This window comes from Myotis lucifugus, unplaced genomic scaffold (assembly GCF_000147115.1).
Source record: "Myotis lucifugus unplaced genomic scaffold, Myoluc2.0 scaffold_14, whole genome shotgun sequence".
NCBI classification, from domain to species: domain Eukaryota; kingdom Metazoa; phylum Chordata; class Mammalia; order Chiroptera; family Vespertilionidae; genus Myotis; species Myotis lucifugus.
This window is the reverse complement of record NW_005871062.1, coordinates 12,827,103-12,840,954: the sequence shown is the minus strand read 5'-3', so window position 1 is coordinate 12,840,954 and position 13,852 is coordinate 12,827,103.

Genomic DNA, 13,852 nt, shown 5'->3' with positions numbered 1-13,852 from the left:
TAATCCTGGGGACTCTTTGGGAAACCTTCTACTAGACTAAATCCTGAGTATACCTTAAATTATTCATAAACATAGGAAATTCTTCTATTAGCAAACTATATACTTTCATGTCAGAGACTTTGTAATAAAGGTAAAAATGGTATATCCTAACAATTTATATAACATCCTGTATGGTAGAAAAACTTAGGGCTTTAGGAGAAGTGGGACATGAATCCAATAATATTTTATACTAACTAGAATAGATTTGAATCTCAACACAGAGGTCAAAGGTAGACTTGGGAAAGGGCAAGAGGGGGAGGAAGAAGAAAGCCCCACCTGGGAGTGGAGGCCTGGAGTGGAGGCCTGCTGGACAGAATGGGCTCCAGGTTACAGAGGAAGCCAATGATGGTGGGAAATGTCCTTATAACCCTGGGGAATCAGGGAGGGAAGATCCTGAGGATGCCAAACAGAGGGTCCTGATTTTGCCAGGCACCACCTGTTTACCCTCAGCTGTTTCTGTGTAACCAGAGGCAGTGTGTGCAGGGATTTCTGTCCTACACAAGTGCCCTTATTTACAAGTCAATAGAAGCAACACCAGTGAGAGTGAACTTATTGCTTTGTAAGTTTCTTTAGAAAACCTGGTTGGCTCCCAGGTGATCCTACAGTAGAAGTTCTTTGCAGTGGAATTGGCAGACAGTGGCTAGTGGTGCCCAGAAAGATCTCTTAGGCACCCTAAGGCCAACTCACGACATGAACCCTGAGAAACGTTTAATAGTGAAGTCTACCGCCACAATTGGACTCCTCTTAACAACATCTACTTAGTTTTCCAAGTTGGAAATCTCCAAAATATATTTGATTCCTCCCTCTCCCAAACCATACATGCAAAGAGTCACCAAGTATAACTGATTTAAGTCCAATGTAGTACTTTGTTTTGTTGTTAAATTATTAAGTACATGCTCATAGAAAAAAATGACAGGCAGATAAAAGGATAAAGAAGAAGGGGGAGGGAATCTCTCTTGATGGTCCTTTTAATATTTTTCAATATTTTTTCATGATATTTTCTATCAAGTTCTGTATACAACTTTGAATCTGGATTTGGGTTTTATTTTAGTGTGTGTGTGTGTGTGTGTGTGTGTGTGTGTGTGTGTGTGTGTTTAAATCTATCCTTGATTCTCTTGCTCTCCCTCATTCACCACAACTTTATTTCAGACGTTTCCACATCTGAAATAAAGTATTATCTGTCTCTAAGGACACAGGGATAATCAAAACAAACATGAACCCTGTTGTTATAGAGTTTACAAGACACATCTATCAGTCTTTCCCCTTCTTAAACACAAGGAGTCCCCCATTCAACAGTTCATATTCTCTTGTACCTTCCTTTTTTCCCTCTTGACACTATGTCTTGGAGATCATTTTATACCCGTTGCTCATTCTTTTTTACATTGTCTATTATGTCCTCGTGTTGTTGGATCATAGGATAATCAGCCTCTATCAATGGACATTTAAGGTGTTTTCAATCTTTTGCTGTTGCAAACAGTACCACAATAAACAACCTTATACATATATCATTTCCCACCTGTGGGAGCAGAGCCATAGGACAGATTCCTGGGAGCAGGGTTTGGCAGAAATTCTCAAATTGCCCTCCAGAGACATTTACCAAGTAGCATTCCATCAGCAACCTATAGGAGTGCCCGTTTCCCCAGCACCTTGAAACCCTCTCTTTATTCTCCTCTGAAAACCGCTTGGTGGCCTAGGGAAATCCCACAGCGGATGGAACTAGAGGAGAAGGGAAGGTAAAAAGGATTCTTTTCCTCTCTGGCCCCCAAGGGCCTCTTCTTCATGGCGGGGCTGGGTTTATTTTTAAAGGCCCTTTATTCCTTAAAGAAAGAAAGAGAAAGAAAACCCTACCATGCTACCATGTAGGTGCCACAAAGAGGAACAGCTTTCTTCCCTGTGTTTTCAACTAAACCAACCACTTAAAAAGATACAGGGCACCGGTCAGGGTTGTTGGAGCGGTAGGGGAACACATAGCTGATCCGCAATCAAATGGCACTCGGGAGAGCAATCTGTGTGCTCTTACCCACAGAGCAGCCGGTTCCAGCTGGAATCTATGCGGGGCCGTTTGCCGGCCTCTTTGTGCGGTGGTTGCACTCGCCATCACGCCCCATGGCAGCGGCTGGGGCAGGTTCGGATGGGCGCCCATGTTGTACAACAGTCTATCGGAGCTGCCCTTTATGCCTCCCTATTCGTCTCCCGGCTTCCACCCCTTTGTGTGTATTTAATGGGGATAAGTGTGAGATGTACTGGAGTGCAATCACATTGTGGTCTTAAAAGGATCTCTGATGACAGAAAATATGTCAATTTATTATTTCCCTCGGGACAGAGGGAAAAAGTACAAAGGTTCAATGGATGATGAAGATAATACTTGTGCACTCTATAGCATTTTCCAACAAAAGATTTTAAGGTGATTTTCCTTTAAAAAAGTATATATATATTTTTTAGTCTCATTTTGTAGGTGGGGAGACAAGGAGATTTCCTGGTGACTGAAATGGCCCGGTGGTGGGACCCTGCATAGAGTCAGCATCTCTATGATCCGTCCCCGGCTCTTTTCACTCCCTCTAGTGGAATCTGGCTCTTCACATCTGAGTTTTGTAACAGCAGCAGCAAGCACTGTGCTATTGTGCGGGATCTTTTGGGTACCAGAGCCACAGTGGCATCAAATCTTCAGCCCGGTGGCTCTGTCTGTGATCCGAGCTGTCTCATGTACCTGCAGCTCCGTCTGGTTTCCTTCCATGACAATTAGCCCTGCAGATCCTGGGCTGCTCTCGAATGCAGGAAGCATCCTGGTGAGGCTCAGCAAGGAGGCGGCCGCGTGTTATTTGTCACGCGGGGTCATTCATAATGAATCAACAAAGCGCTGACAATAGTTTTCTTGTAAACTGCACAAACCTTATAAATGGTGTGTGGTCTCCCCTCCCCCATGAATTAGTCCCTTTGTCCTGAAATGTGTGGTTAGCACAGATATTCATTCTGCTGCGCTGGGAGAGTGGCAGAGTCTAGGGCAGCACCCGGAATGTGCAAGACAAGTGGACATTTTCCATTTGGGGTCTTCTGCATCAGACCTGGAAACGCCGTGTTTGCACCTTGAAAAGCGAGAGACAAAGCATAAGCGGAAAGCACAGCAAACTTTCCAGGCCATCCATTCCATCTGAGAGCACGAATGTGATAGCCACTTCCTCTCTTTGATGTGTGCAAGGATATAGGAAATGAAGACTGGAGAAACAGTTTTTTAAATGCTTTGTGTGGCTGCTTGAAATTCATTATATGGTTGCCTGTTTTTAAAAACCTAAATCAGGAAGGCTGAAGTACTTAGAAGGAAACTAATTGCTTTAAGCTTTTCCTCCTCAGTGTATGCTAGTCTCTGCTGTTATATAATCTTGGGTATTGAGCAACTGAATGAAAGAAACAGTGTCTCACTTAAAGTAAATGGGCAAACATCCTTTGCTGCTGGCATCTTCTTTGGCTCCTGGGGGGCAGGGGGCAAAGGGGGTAAGGGAGTGGAGGAGGATAATGCATGGTGAAATTTGCTGTAACTTAAAGTTCATAATAGCAACCTTATCATCAAAACGTGGAAACAAAAACTCACAGAATTGAAAAGAGCAAATCTAGGTGGAGGAAAGTTTTTTTAAAATCTTGAAATGTTCAAGTATTGCTGCTTGTCTTTATAGAAAGGCAAATTATGATGGCGTAACTTCTGCCATGTTGTTACCAGCTAGATTGTGTGTTGGAATGTATATTGATCAAGTAGATAGATTGCCACTGAAGAGAACTGCAATATTCAAACTTGATGTTATGTATAAAACTAGTTACAAAACTATATACCACGGTAATACCATCTATTTTATTTCAGAAATAATGTTCCTTTATTGAATGTGTTTTTCTCTTTTAAAAAAGAATTGCCAAAATCATTGCTAATACACGAAAACAAGTCAATGATGAAGATCACATGAACCCATGTAAGATGTATATTTGGTCCAGAATTGTTTTAGGGTTATTGTAGCTATAGTGTTTTCAAATAAGTTATTTGAATATAAAAGTAGATTATGTATTTCCCCTGTGGCTGGCCAAATGTCTTTTCAACAAAGGGTAAAATAAGAAAGCTATTTTGTGTGTGTGTGTGTGTGTGTGTGTAAAAGAGTGATCTTCTTAGTCATGCTTGGCTGCCTTTTCAGGACTGTCTCCATTTATAATGAGATATTCTTGAACTCATTTGAACCAGAAAGTTTAGTAAATTTGTGGTACATTTTTACATGAAATATCAAGATTTGTTTAGAGTGATCAGGGCTAGAGCAAAGGGAGAGTAGATTAATGATTGTTTTGATTTCTAGATTATCATTTTGAGCTGACCTTTAAGTTGGACAAAATATAGAAAAACTTAAAATGTATCTTTATTTACTTTATTGCTTCATACTTCTTGGCAGTTCTAATTTCATCTTATTGTGTGCTTTAAGGTATACTTGCTATTCAAATCTCAGTTAAGTCTCCGTTAAAGCTGTCAGAAAGACTATCATAATCGTTTTTGTGGTCGTATGTTTCAGGGCTCCTGACATTGAAAGGTGGTGATGGCCCTTCCAGAATATTGAGGAAAAGTGTTTCCTATATATTTTATGGCTCCGATTGAAGGAAACTTGACTTATATGCACACTTGTAAACATTAACTTTTTCCTTTTCTTTGCAAACATAGTAGACAATTCCTGAGAATGGAAATATGCACGTGCATATACACACACACACATACACACACACACAGTGATAAAAGGGATCTTTTTGAACACTGCAAGTAAATTTTGACATGTTCATTAACATATGAAAAAATATTTATGTTATTCTCTAGTGTTTTAAGATTCTCTATATTTATTTTTTCTAAGATACCTGAAGATCATTTAAAACACACACACCTTGTAGTTATTTATTTTTTGCAATTATAAGCAGAAAAATCAATTAAGAAATCTTAAGCTGATATCAAAAATCAATTTATATTGGACTCATTCCCAATCTTATTTCTCTCATTATATTTTGAAATGGACACATTCCTTGTTTCACATTTGTGTTTCCCTCAAACCTTCTATTTTCTCTTTAACTCCTTGCAACAAATGCCTTTTTTTCTATTCTTTGCCTTTCCCTGATATTTACAGTAAATGATATGTCATATCTCTCCTGAAATTGACCATTCTTTTCAGAAAAGAATTTTTTTTTTTGGCCTGTGGTGTTACAACGAAAAATTCACTCAGCTAAAATGAGTTACTTCATTTCCAAATAAAAACAATAGTGTTTTTATGCCTGCACTTATTATTATTCTGAGAATGTACTAATTTGTTACATCCAAGATGACGGTTCGTTGGGTCTGTGAAAAGGGCAGTGTGCCAACTATAGCAGGGAAGTAAAAGGACTTCTTTCATGGGAAGTAGTGGGACAGAAAGTAGCCCGCAGCTCAGTGGGTATCAGGGGGCAGGCTGCCAGTGGAGTCATCCCAGTATCAGGGTTTCCTTGTTGGGTTCTGAATCAAGCCAAAACTATGATTTCACTAAATGTCAGCCTGGGCAGCCAAATTTTCAAACCCGCTATTGCTCTAAGGAGCGACTGATAAATGTTTTATCCCTGCAGGCACTAGCTGATGTGGAACAAGGGTTTTGAATGTGTTCAGTGCATTTTTACTTTTGGCATTAAGCTTAGATAATTGTCTACTTACCCTGAGCCGGTAATAGCAAAAGAACAAGCAGAGGATATTTTCATAAAGTAAAACTGCAAAGTAGATTTATTTATACCACGGTGGATTTTTCTTTGACTGCTGTTCTTCTCCCCTATTAAATTTGAATGATAATGACGTTTGGTTCTATACCTTTATTCGGCTCTAAACCAGGGTGGTCTCATAATTTTGTTTTACATGCATGACATTGCTTAAGGTCATTAGTTGTAAATCGTAGTATAAAAAGGCTGAAAATATATTCAGCACTTTGTAGTTTCCGAATGCACATTTAAGAGCTGCTATGAAAAGTCGAGACCTACATGGCAGATTTTCTGGCACTGAATGGTCAATTTAGTGATGTAGATTAGTGAAACCAAACAGTAAGTGAAGAGAGACTGTAATAATGCTTTGATATGTCCCTCTTTTAAAGCGCATCCTGGTTGATCCATTTTCTGTTATTGTAATAGTTTTTTTGCCCTATAGCAAAATGCTCTCAACTCCTATTTTTTAAGAATATATCCCAGATAAAATTATCAGTTTTTAAAAAATAATTTCCATCTGCTTTTGTACCACTGAACTAATAAATGAAAAACAGATTTGGATTGATGAATTGAATTTTATTTTGTTAGAGTAAAAACTTTGCTTGGAGAATGTTTGCTTGTTGTTCAACATGTATGTTGTCAAGTTTTCTTTTAAGGCAACGTTTAAATTCATGCTCCTTTTTATTTTAAAGGAGAGTGTACTTTACATAGCGTTTAAACAACAACCATGTTTAGCAATAATGTTATTTTATTTAAATATTGAAGTAGGTCTTACTTAAAATGTGACTGACTTTATCTTGGTGTTTTGAGTCCTATTTCATTTTTGTAACTATTCATATTCCCAGGAAATAAAAAGTTCTGCATTTTGTAATTTTTCACAAATTACGACAACTTACTTCAAAATTAAGGGCTGTGTGTATTATTATTTTTCACTCCAAATGAAAATGGGCTGAATTTACAATGAAGACAACTTAAAAATGGAATTGTTTAAAAATAAAAACAAAAATACACTGCCACAGCAATTATAAATGAAATAGATTATCAAGGGGATGGCTAATTTTGCCTTTCCAAAATGTTGGATATTTAACCCTCAAAATAATTAAATATTTGTAATAAAGCAGTTAATTCAAGCAGCTTATTGCTGTAATTTGCAAAAGTACATTGAGCTGCTTTCTTTTCAGCTCATTGATGGAGGAACAAACATTTCTTTAATGAGACTACAGCATATTCTAATTTTGTTGCAAAAGCTTAGATAAGGATCAGGCCCCCTCTGAATCACTGCGCTGACCTATGACATTGAAAGTGCTGAAGCTCTTTGGCAAAAGAAGAGTTAGACAGTCATTATTATGCACAGGACTTTCCAGTTCTAAAGGGGCTCTGTGCTTTCTCTCAGATAGACTTTGTTTGTTGGAAATGAGAACTGTATTTTGGCAGCAAAGGACCAGAACTGAAGCTACTCTGCAGGCAGACTCATTATGACATAATCCTTCATTAATCCTCATTCTCTATTAATAGATCATGCAGAAGTTTTGCTTCAGTTGATCGTCTTCATCAAGGAGCTATGGAAAAGTATTACCGGTAAAATGCCCACCTCTGGTTTTAAGGCTGCTGGTTTATATTCGTCTTTCTTAGTTGCAGTGATTAATAGTGAACATAATCTCTTGGACTTTTGCTTCGTATACAAATGACATATGAGAGCACCTAAAAAATCTGATGTAACTGGACCTTAGTGTTTGAGGGGTAAAACTCACCTGGGAAGAAAATATACCATGAAACAATTTTTAAAAATGTTATTGGGTTAAAACTTCCCCCGGTAAAATAAAAGGATTCTAGTTGTAGAAGCGTGGGAATAGTGGCTGAACAGTCCAAGTTCCCATAGTGCTTCAGAGCACAAGTTGTCATACAATATACATATGTTAGTGTTACCGAACAGATTGGATTGATCTTGAGAAGCTGAACATTTTTTAAAATTAAATTTATTGGGCTGATATTGGTCGACACAAACATACAGGTTTCAGGTGTGGGTTTCTATGATACATGATCTGTATATTGCACCATGTGCCCACCCAAAGTCAAATCTTCTGTCACCATATATTAGGACCTCCTTCCCCCTCTCCACCCGCTTCCTCTGGCAACCACCACACTGCTGTTTGTGTTCAGGAGTTACGGTTCTGTATGCCACATATGAGTGAAATCATATGGTTCTTAGGTTTTTCTGAAGCTGAATTTTTTGGAGTGGGAGGGTGAGGGTGCATCTACTTTATAATGTGTGCTTTTTTTTTTGGCCCCAGTTTAACTGCCCAGATCAATGAAGGGAGCTGCAGCATTCTGTTACTTGTTAGATTTTCATCCCACCCTTTTATGGCATTCTGGAACTCCTGTAAAAATATGTTTAGAGAGAATAAATAACTGTGCCTTGCTTGTTTGTTTTTGTTTAATTGTGTAACACTCTTGGGGTCACTGGTGAGCTACAAGTTCTTGCAGCAGATCTGGCTCATCCGCTCAGCCTGACCACCTCCTACTTTCCCTGACTCTGTCACTGTGCAGCAAGTCCTTGCTTATCTTTGTTGATAGACCCAAAACCTCATTAGAAGGTTTAGTTTAGAAACATTAGAGGAGATTCTAGTGATATGTCTTTCATTATGAGTCCACAGAGATTGAATATTACAAAATAAAATGCTATCAATGAGAAGATTTTTTGGTTAAGCAGCATGTACGTTTTCCTAGAAGGACATGCTGGAAAACCTTTTTCGGTGGCTGGCAGGTGATTGTTCTGGTAGGAGTTGCTCATAGGAGTTGAGTCGTTAATGGAGATTGTGCCTCTATTGGAACGGGCCCACAGCCCCAGATTGACCCCTGATAATAATGCCACTAATGCTTGTGATATTAGAAAATATGCATGCTACAAAAAAACCTGTGGGTGTATGTTTTTATATTGTCTTGTACTTATTTGTGAATTGAAAAAAAAAACTCAAAGAAGTTAAAGTTGGCCATAAATGCACAAATTGAAATGGTTTATTTGTCTTCTAATCCAGGCCTTCTCATCTCTTAATGTTTTTATTTATCTTCTACAGTAAAGAGAACTAAGACTTATTAAATAATTAGTATAAATGGGCCACCTCCCTAGGTACTTTCTATAAGAGATCAAAATTAATTGTAGGGTTAATAGTCTAAGCTAATTGAAAGAGAATCATGATAGAACTCTAAGTCAAAAGCTGCTTTTTAAGCTTTCAATGTTCAAACTGTATTGGAGTCTGGGTTTAACACCAGAGATGGTCAGAGGACAGTCCAGTCAATGCCTGAAAGATGAAACTCTGACTGGGGTGCTTGTGATTTGGTAGCTCTCCTTTGTTCATCAGAAGTGGCTGGTGGTGGATGATAAGACAATGCAGTCTACACATAGGTAATATTCAGCCCCCCAAAGGGTATCTTCATATCGGCAAATGTTCATACTCTTCCAATCTACCAAATGAGAACTTTACAGTTACCATGACCAAGCCAGGACCTACAGACCTGAAAAGCTAGTCAATCTCCCGATGGTGGGCAGTTTTTCAGAACTGTCTGGCCAGATTTTTGTATATTTGCTTTAATCTGAGGTTTTGCTGGGCAATAATAACATGAAACTTAGTTAGTTTATATTTAGGAAGATTCTGCACAACAGAAGTATTGTTGCATATCAAGAAAATAAGGATTAGAAAATGTCTGAGAGCCGAAACCGGTTTGGCTCAGTGGATAGAGCGTCGGCCTGCGGACTGAAAGGTCCCAGGTTCGATTCCGGTCAAGGGCATGTACCTGGGTTGCGGGCACATCCCCAGTGGGAGATGTGCAGGAGGCAGCTGATCGATGTTTCTCTCTCATCGATGTTTCTAACTCTCTATCTCTCTCCCTTCCTCTCTGTAAAAAATCAATAAAATATATTAAAAAAAAAAAAAAAGAAAATGTCTGAGAAATGTATTTGAAATTTCATAAAAATGTAGATCATACCAATTTGGTCTTGGCTTTTCTTGTTGCTTTTCCTGGTATTTGCATAGTTAAGAGGCACAGAATTCCCCACCAGACCATTTCAAGTTGCTTTTGGGCAGAATTCATCCTCCTCTACACTATTTTTCTATTGCTGTGGGAATAAATTATCACAACCTTAGTGGCTTAAAACAACACAAATTTATTAGCTTCCAGTATGGGAGTCAGACATCGAAATTGAGTCCACCAGGCTGCATTCATTGTGGAGGCTCCAGGGGAGAATCTTTCCTGAGGGTCTAGCTTCCTGAGACCACACCATTCTTTGGCTTGTGGCACCTTTCCTTCATCTTCAAGGCCAACAAGTAGCATAGCATGTTCACACCTTTCTCTTTATCCCTTGGCTTCTTTATCCCTCTGTCTGACTCTGCCTCCTCCTGCATCCCTCTCGTAAAGAACCCTGCCATTGCATCAGGTTCCCTGGATAACCCAAGACAAACTCTTCATCTCAAAGTCCTTCACCTGATCACCTCCTCAATGTCCCTTTGTCATCCAAGGTCACAAGCACAGATTCCAGAGATGAGGGTGTGGACATCTTTAAGGACCATTATTCATCTTCCCGACCCTCAGGGAAGAATAGGGAATACTTTTCCATTTGCTCGGGGAGAGAATAGTGCTGTGATCAGTGGTTCTCTGCCTTGATTTAGGAGCTTTATAAAATTCCAAAGCCTAGGGTGCACCCCAGACCAAGTACATCAAATATCCGGGGATGGCTCATAGGTATCAGGTGCTCTTAAAGCTCTCCAGATGATTCCAGTGTGCAGGCAATGTTGAGAACCCCTTATTTAGACGTTTTGCTTTATTTTTGAAGGCCCTCAGGGGCATGGTCTGGATATATGAAGGGGCCTCAGTTTCACCAACCTGACTTCAGAATTTGTTGAGAGGCAGAAGAGAATGTCTAGGAGAATGCATATTTTAATGGCTCAATATTTGTTAGTTTAGATTAGCTTTAGGTGCTATAGTCAAGCGGACAGGATGAAGACAACCTATTCTAAAATTATCAAGTTCAAGCACTAATGATTCAATTATATAAATCTATAGATGAATCTTGTATATGCTGAGTACATAAATTTAAAAAAACTCCCTTTTGAATTTTTCCTACAATAGTGAAAATTCAGTACATCTCACATGCCGTTTGAGCTATAAATCACTGATACTGAATGTAATTCAGTATTCTGGAATTGAAACTGGCTTAGTGGTGCATTACATGGATTTATTTGAATCCGAAATAATTCCTGCCTCTCTATGATTACACTCTTATGTTTTCACTTAAAGTTGACCTCTCTGCATGGCTACAAGGATCTGGTGATTTAGGAAGCCTTATTTTGGTTGATATTTGGAAATGGAATTAATACTCTTACCGTCACTGAAGCAAGACCATTAGCCATGGCATAATCATGATTCTTTTTCAGACATAGATACACATATATCTCTCCAGATTATTACTCCTAAAAAAAGAAGAAACAAAGAGAGTTGAGATTATATTTTACTCCATTGACTGAATATTTGGATTGTTAATGACTTTTTACTGGTTATTTCTATTTCCCAAGATTGGAGATCAATTGTATGCTGGGCTCCACTGAGGAAAAGGGTTTAGGAACAATTAAGTGATGACATAACCATAAAATGGTCAGTTGGTGTTTCTGTTTTGATGCTACAAAGACAACAAGGAATATCGTGGCTCATTTTTCAGATAAGGACAAAAAGTCTAACAAACAACTTGGGCCCTACTTTCAACTAGGAGAAGTGTGGGAAATGTTGCATACATACTAAATTACTGGCTTGCACAGGGCATTTTCAAAGGTCATGGGGACAATGAAGAAAACATTTGAAATCGAACGGTTCTCCAGGTTTATTCCAAGAGTAGGCTTGGTTCTAAGTCATCTGTTAGAATTTTATTAATAATTTTAATAATAGAAATGATTTATAAATAATTAACAACCTAATAAATAAATAAGGAATATTGTGTAACATACCAAATTGCTTACCTGTGTTGGTCAAAGGAATGTGTTCATTAGCATTTTTGACAAACACTAAAAACATACCAATATTCCCCACGGAGCAAGCATTATATCAGTGCATATGTAGTGAAAAATAGCTACTTAATGCACTTTAACTAAATTACCTCATTTAATTTAATCTTTACAATAACTGTTTGATATAAATACAAAGAATACTCCATTTCACAGATGAGAAAACTGAGAAGCAGAGGGGTTTGTTTACTAACTATCACAATCATACAAGTAATAAGTGGCAGAGCCAGGTGGCACATCTAAATGTGATTCTTAGTGAGCCTGGACCACTTCAGTTCAAGCTTGTTAAAGGCCTTAACTAACTTTCAAGTGCCATGGACTCACAGTTGTAAGAACTAAAACCCGAGACCAAAAGAAAAGAGAAAGCACAGACCAACACTTTGTGGCCAGGCTGGTTTCTCAGGACATAATGAGATTAGAGTGAAAAATTTTACTACAAAGGAGAGGGCTTCAAGACTGGATTTTTCATTTGAAATTATATCACGTGCTTGTGTAAACCATCCTTACAAGGATATTGATTCCTATTTGTGTGTTCCACTTTGAAAATCCTGATCACTCAGAAGTAAATTAATTTGTTCTATTTCATGTTTCGCCTGTGTATAAAATACCTACATTTTATTTTCACAATTCGGTGTTTCTCAACCTGATCCTTAAATCACAAGGCCTAGAATTACCTGCTTGTTAAAAACTGTGCTTCCTGGATCCCACTTTAGATCATCGGAATCACACTCTCTGAGGTCAGAGCCTGAGGAGGCTGTCTTTCTTTTTACAAAACCATCCAGTGATTTGTGGTGGAAACTACTTTCATTTGCTCAAAATGTAGATTCTGAAATCAATGCTCATTATAATGATTTAGATTTTAGACAGACAGCACAAAGCTTCAGGGAAATAGGACAATGATAATGATATACTCCAGGTTCTATTTTCCTCTATCCCCATTTTCTCGAGTTAACTTCCTCCTGCCCTTTTCTTCATTCACCAGACATTAACTAAAACTTCTACAATGCATAGCCTCTAGGCTGGCCTGGCATACAAGACTATTGTCAAATAGTTTGGGAGACTCTGTATACTTCATCCTTCCTGCTCTTGCATATTAGAGAAGTCCTGCCATAAAGAAACTTGTTTGATATTATTAAATCCAGCATTTTCCCAAATTATTTACCCACATATTTACCCAAACTTACCCTTTCTTCAGAGAATATCTATTATCCTAAAGAGTACCTTCAGGAAAAGTGGATATGACAATGACTTTTTTTAACATAATTAAAATCATCAACAAATCAACAAATGGCAAGTGGTGGCAAGGGTATGGACAAAAAGGAACCTTAGTACACTGCTGGTGGGAATGCAGACTGGTGCACCCATTATGGAAAACAGTATGGAGTTTTCTCAAAAAATTAAAAGTGGAATTGCCAGTGATCCCACTTCTAGGAATATATCCTAAGAAATCCAAAACACCAATCAGAAAAAAGGTATGCACCTCTATGTTCATAGAAGCACAGTTTACAATAGCTACGATCTGGAAACAGCCCAAGTGCCCATCAGTAGATAAGTGGTTAAAAAAAGCTGTGGTACATTTGTACCATGGAATACTATGCTGCAGTAAAAAAGAAGAATCTCTTACCCTTCGAGACAGCATGGAGGGACCTGGAGAGTATTGTGCTAAATGAAATAAGCCAGTCAGAGAAAGACAAATATCACATGATCTCACTCATAAGTGTAATGAACAAAGTAAACTGATGAAAGGAGTGGATCCAGAAACATAGAAGCATGGAACAGACTGTTGAAACTCAGAGGGAAGGCGGAGGTGGGTGAGTGGGAAGAAATCAACCAAACAACTTGTATGCATAACCCATGGGCACAGACAAAGGGGTGGTGAAGGCCTGGGGCAGGGGGTGGGGGGGCTAGAAGGGGTTAATGGGGGGAAAGGGGGCCATAAGTAATACATTTAATAATAAAGATTTTTTTTAAAAAAGGATCCTAACTTAAAAGTCTCGAATTATCTTTATAAAAACACAAACTCAACTAATCAACTC